The sequence below is a fragment of the Candoia aspera genome, chromosome 2 (assembly GCF_035149785.1).
Source record: "Candoia aspera isolate rCanAsp1 chromosome 2, rCanAsp1.hap2, whole genome shotgun sequence".
Lineage (NCBI taxonomy): Eukaryota > Metazoa > Chordata > Lepidosauria > Squamata > Boidae > Candoia > Candoia aspera.
In genome coordinates, this window is record NC_086154.1 from 6,231,626 (window position 1) to 6,238,634 (window position 7,009).

A 7,009-nucleotide genomic window follows, 5' to 3' on the forward strand; every position below is an offset into this window, starting at 1 on the left:
GCTATCCTTTGTCATCTGATTTGTTTTCAAAAGAAAGGAAAAAATACTATGGAGCAATATAGTGGGAAATCTCTTGTTTGCTAAATAAACGTTGAAGTCCCAGGGGATTGATGTGATCAGGACTTTTCCTGAAACAGGTTCATGGAAGCGTTTAAATACTTGTTGTATAATGAATATCCCAGATCCAACTGAATCACGCTCTGCAGTACAAAGAAAGACATTCACTTGTCTCCATTTATGATATAGGTGATAATCTATGATGTAATCAGAGTTAGTTATGGAAATGGTTTGGGATATAACAGCACAAATGCCATTCCTTATCAGCATGGAAGTCAACGTTGCCATGAATTTCTGCCCCTGGTCAGTGTCTGGAGCAAGCAGACCAAGCAAGGTCCACCTGAAATGGAGGAGCAGCTTGACCATCCCTGAATACTGGAAACCTTCAGCAGGGAGCATTGAGTAGAAGAAAGGAAACCGAGTTTTATCTCTCAGAATCTGGGAAACAAAATTGTAATTGATCTGAAAAGGAGTGAAATACAGTATTTTATTTCATGTCCATAACTTCTAAAATTTAAGATAACAATTCTGTTCCTAATGAAGGGATAGCTCCACTCTTTGCAATGAAGGCTTCTCTACTCATCCATTGTTTCATGCATTACTTCCTTTCTCCTTTGCTTCTTCAGATTTCCAAACTCCAAGGACTAGAAGGTTCCCCCAATCAGGATTGGGGCCATGGTGAAAGGGAATATGTCTGTTCTAATCCTTCCCTCCCATTGGATAACCTGAAACTTCATGTTTAATACCTATTATTTCCATAATAAAATTCTGCTCTTCTTTTGAAAGCTGCAACATTGTCTTCCCACCAAGACACACCTGTGGGATTTTGTAGGTGCCCAACATGGTCGAAATCTGGATGGAGATGTCAGTCTCAGACCCTTCAAGAACAGCCACTGGGTTTCTCTGCCTTCCACAGCTGTAGTTGGGGACATTGGCCTCCCCGGCTGAAAGCAGGTCCAGCAGAGCATCCATGGTCATTCTTGGACTCAAATAGTTGTTGTAGATATTGTAACCCAGGGTGATGTTGGGTAATCCTGGTTGACCTCCTGGATGGCAAAAACAAAGGATAGCAGTTTCCAGTGATCTGTGGTTACACTCCTGTAAATGATCAGTGAGAAGAATGTTTTAGTTAACCCCTTTTTCAAAAATACTTCTGATCCACTTAAGACCAGAGGTTCCATTGAATGGATTTCAGTATTCCAAAGAATATTAAGATAAAAACAATAAAAACCATAAAAGATATGAGATTGCATTTCAAAATCACTATTCCAGTTTGTGACAGGAACAAAAACGCTGAGCAGGTTTTGAGCATTTGATGACATATTTATTTATTTATTTTTCAAATTTTTATCTCTGCCCATCTCCCCCACATGGGGGACCCTGGGGGATGGATTGGGATGGATTGTTTCATCTCTCCTAAGAAGGGCAGTAGATCTCCCTAGATCTCTGACATATTACAATGGAACTCTGGGGTTCTGTCAATTTATATTTCATTTTTACATATTGAATCCACCTTATGTCTAAAGGACCCTATTTATAATTAGCTTTGGCTTATTCTTGGTTTTGTCAATCTTCTTACAGTTGGATTAAGATTTCAGACTGGCTTTAAATATTCTCTCTCTCCCTTTCTCTCTCCCTACTTATCTTCTCCAATACTTAATGCTGGAGTTGAACATGTGACTAATTCTTCCATATTGAATATAGAATCATTAAATCATAAAGAGAATGGGCATTTAGGTTATCGACTCAACATGCAGACATACTCATGCACACACATATACATACACAAAATGAGTAGCTGTGACTGTTAACAAAGCCAGTAACTTATCAAAATATAATGCTTCTCTGCTTCTATGTCCATATTGCCACTTTTATGGGACAAGGGAGAGTTGGAAGGCAGGAACCATCCTATCCCTTCTATCCAGCCTAGCTGTGCTTGGAAATTGTGTGGGGATGCTTATTCTGCCCATTCAAGTAAAATAAGCGTTCTCCACTTGGTCGCCCTACTTGACACAACCAAAGGGGTCTCACTGGCTGAAGGATATAAAATAGAACCCCAAAGAAAAAGATGGAAGGAAGATAGAAAAGCAGATCATGGAGAGAGTGCAGTACAGGGATGATGGACATACATAGATACTTGAATCAAAGGAGACTTGTGGAAGCTGAATGGTCGAAACTTAGCATTGGATGTGGAGGCTATGCCACCAATTAGAAGGGCTCCTGGCCTGTAATAATTTTCTGGTTCCACCTCATCCCTCTTCAGAGTCAGGAGGCACTTGGCTTTGAGCATCCCATGGGCTCCCTGGGGCCACAAAAGCAACGCAAGCAGCAACATGACTCGAATTCCTGATTGAGCCTCCAGCACTGTCTCTGCTTTGAAGAAAGATCAGGAAGATGTTGTAGAATCCAAAGCCCTCTTCCAAGACAGAAGCTTCAGGGGCTTTCTTAATTTAGAGAGAATACAGCCAAGGCCTCATGTTTGAAGGGAAGGGAAGGAAACACAGCTCCTGCCTGCCCTGAAGTCCTCCCCAGGCTCTCTCTTTCTCCAGATCCATTTATGCACCCAAGACTTTCCATTGCCATGACATCATCCAACCAGGCTTTCATGCGCTATGGAGGTGAAAACGTACTATTTCCTCGTTTGTGTGAAATTCTCTGAGGATTTGCAGAAACCTCTAGAGATCTAGCACCAAGACAACAAATAGATCACTATTATTTTGATAATGGCAAGAAGGAGAGGCATCCCTTCTCTGAACTCTGAATGATACACAAAGGGAAAAGTTCCAGATGGGATCCAAACTTCAAAGAAGAAGGTGAGACAGGGGAATTTGTCCCCAAACTTGTTTTTTTTAAATATATGTTTATACAATCCAATATCAAGAAAGATTGATAGCATGGGTGTCAGCAGTCAAACTCAATATAGATTTAGTTAATCTTTTCTTTTAAAGAACTTTATTAATTTTCAGACTATAGTTAAAATACAAAACGTAGAATATAGAAAAGATAGAGTACAGAACTAAATAAAAAAGAAAAACCATTAGGGTGCAAAATTAGGTAGAAAACAGAAAAAGAGAGTGACTTCCAACCTTCTCCAATACAGATATAAATGCATGTTATACAGATAAAATCTCTTACCATTAATTGAACCTTAGAAACATAAATCTATAAAATCAAACCATTTAATCACCAAAATCCACAATCAAAACTTCACTTTTTTCAGACACAAGCAAATAATCCAAAAGTGGTTGCCAAGTAAGGACAAATCCAGACATGGTATTTTCTCTTATCAACGCTGTTAACTTCTCCATTTGACCAATTCCATTCACCTGACCACCTGTTCTTCCACGGTGGGGATTTGTGGATCTTTCCGTCTTTGTGCATATCAAAGTCCTGCTGCTGTTATCATGTATAAAAGCAAAGTCCCAGGTTGTTTCTCAAGCTGCTTCTCCAGCAGTCCCAAGAGAAACAGCTGGCTTTTTTTTGTAAGTCCACTTTAAGGATCTTTTGAATATTGACACATATTTGATCCCAGAATTTTTTGGCCTTCTCACAAGTCCATCAAAGATGATAAGAAGTTCCTTCACCAAGAGAACATTTCCAGACAAACATTCGTTACTTCATTGTACATTTTTGACAGCTTATCAGGAGTTAAATACCAATGATACATCATTTTATAAAAAATTTCTTTTAAATTATAATTCAAAGTAAATTTCAGACCTTTGTTCCACACGTTCTCCCATTGCTCCAACATTTGTACAGAGTTCCGTTTCAGACTGAGTTGTTTTATTAACAAATTTAAAATTCTTTTTGTCCACTTTAAAACGTTCAGACAATTGCGCATATGTAAACCAATGACATGTAAAACCTTCGAACTCTAACTTCCCTTGTTTTAAGTTTAGGTTCACCCTCTTCAAAGTTTAACAAACCTTTGTAATTTAACCAGCTTGTTTCCTGGATTGCAGGATGATCTACCAAAGCTGGGGGTGAATATCGGAGTCAGGGAAGGGTGGAGAATTACCCAACCAAATGGTACTGATGATAGCTTGGACACTGGAACAAAAAACAGTGATGGAGTTATTCAAGTTCTTTTCTAGCCATCTCCTCACTCTGTCCCTGACTTTATAGCCAATAATGCAGGACCACTGTAATCATTTTGGCCAAGACACAAAAGACAGCAACCAAGAAGATGATACTGAAGACTGATTGTCGGAGAAGGAAAAGTTACTTTCCTTGGAGGACCAGTGAACAGGAAGGACATTCAGAAGGAAAGGAGGGACAGGAGGAGAAAATAGAAGAGATCTTGGTTATTGGTCTTAACTATTGGATTTCCTTGAAGTTTAATGAAGATTTCTAACACAACATTAGTAGTTAAGAATAAGAAGTAAAGGAAACCACAATGACCCCAACATTTCTTCACTGAGCAGGAGAGTGATGATTTTGGAAATACATTGAGTTTGGATGCTGATCTTCTGGACATTTGGTGCATTTTTCCACATTTGAAAAAGCAAGAATATACCTTTTATTATTTGTTGTTTTCAAACCTTTTAAAAGTCTTGTTTGGATTAGGGTTGATACCCTCAAAATAATAAAATCAAAATAAACTTTGGAAATGGTTTAGGCGATGGTGGATAACACTCTCAAGCACCTTGAATCCAAGGAAGTCCGACTGATAAAATCTATTTGACAGGGTTCCTTTTATGGGCTGTTCCAGCAAGCCCTATGGGCTCTCCTTGTGGGTATGGGTGTGTGTGTGTGTGTGTGTGTTGCAAACAGGGAATGGAATCTGAAGATGGTTCAAAAAGACCTGGGCTGATTCAGCCTCATGCATTGCAACTGCCTTTAATCAAGTTTGAGAAGAAGAGTGGAAGAAACCAAAGCCATCATCCAGATCAAAGCTTCAGGGCTATTCCTCATCCAGACAGAGTACAGCCAAGGTTTCCTATGTGAAGGGGGGGGGGGAGTAAATGCAGCCCCTGCCTGCCTCAAAAGCCTCCACAGGATCTCTCTTTCTCCAGATCCATTGGTGCACCCGGGCTGTCTGACCTGCAACATTGCCCAACAGTGCTCTTGAGTCTGCTCTTGATTAAGATAATTGCAAGGTGGAGAAACATCACATCCATGACCTCTGAGTGAATTTGTAGATGACCAGAGAGAGAGACCTTACAGATATGGCTTCCAGCTTTGTAGATCAGCTGGACAGGAGAATTTAGCTCCCAACATTTCCAATCAAACAGCTTTATACAGTGCTAAATCATTTCACTAAATTATGAATTTATAAGTAAGACTGAAATTCAATCTAAAATTCCCTCCCAATTCTTCTTACACACTTCACTGGAGATGAATCTGCAGATTATAGGAGGGAGCAGCTGACATGTTCCTCTACCCAAGACCTATCGAAAAAGACAGGTTTTGATGGCCTTGCTGAAACCCAGTCCAAGAGGGGTCATCTGGACCTCAGGGAAGAAGGGGGCAGGAATTGAAAAGGGTCACCTCCTAAGCATTTGAAAGTGGCAATCTGGATTGTCTGTGAATTTGGATGGCTCTCTCACTGTAAACCTTTCTATCTTGCTACAAATGAGCTCAAGTTATGCTTCCCCGTCCAGACCCTAAGAGCCTCCAGGCAACAGGAGACCACCTTGTCCACATCAGGGTTAAGATATAAACTGGGTATCACCTGAGCCCATGTCAACAGATGATCTTCCCCAGGGGTTTCAGGTGACACTGAAGAAAGTAGAAAGGGTGCTGAGCCCTGTGGCATCTCATACTTGAGGAGCCTTGGATATGACCTCTCCCTCCTCACAACCAACCACTGGAACCATCCCCTCAAGAAGGAGGAGAACCACTGTATTTCACTCCCAGCCCTCAGAGTCAGTCCAGGAAGATGCCATGATGGTGGCATCAAAAGGTGCTGAGAGAGAAAGCAACAACAAGACGGTCTCACTCCTGGTCAGAGTGTGACTGTGGGTTCTTTTACAACTGGGTGTGCTTGTGCCTTTAAGGAGGGCAATTGCTTTACAGAGACAGAAACAGTGAAGGCTTTAATGTTTCTTTTACTGTATAGAAAACTATTTGCAGCAATTAAGACCTCTTTGTATGAGGCTGTCCTAACTTTCCTGATGTCAGCTTTTTTCCAGTCTTTAGCCCAGGACTCTTCAGCAAAGGATCGTTACCTTGTCGTGGTGCTGGAGCTCGAGCACCTCAATGATGCCATGAGCTAAACCGTGAAGGGCCACCCAAGACGGGAAGGTCATGACAGAGAGGTCAGACTAAATGCGATCCCTGGGGAAGGTAATGGCAAGCCACCCCAGTATTCTTGCCGTGAAAACTAAATGGATCAGTACAACCAGAGATATGTCGGTATACCATCGGAAGATGAGACCCCCAGGTCGGAAGATGGTCAAAATGCTACTGGGGAGGAACAGAGGATGAGTTCAACTAGCCCCAGACGTGATGACGCAGCTAGCTCAAAGCCGAAAGGACGGCTAGCGGCCGACGGTGCTGGTGGTGAACGGCGAATCCGATGTTCTAAGGATCAACACACCACTGGAACCTGGAATGTAAGATCTATGAGCCAGGGCAAATTGGATGTGGTTACTGGTGAGATGTCAAGATTAAAGATAGACATTTTGGGCGTCAGTGAACTGAAATGGACTGGAATGGGCCACTTCACATCAAATGACCACCAGATCTACTACTGTGGACAAGAGGACCACAGAAGAAATGGAGTAGCCTTCATAATTAATAGTCAAGTGGCTAAAGCAGTACTTGGATACAATCCAAAAAATGACAGAATGATCTCAATTTGAATTCAGGGCAAGCCATCTAACATCACAGTGATCCAAATATACGCCCCAACCACAGATGCTGAAGAAGCTGAAGTAGAGCAGTTCTATGAGGATCTGCAGCACCTACTGGACAACATGCCTAAAAGAGATGTCATTTTCATCACAGG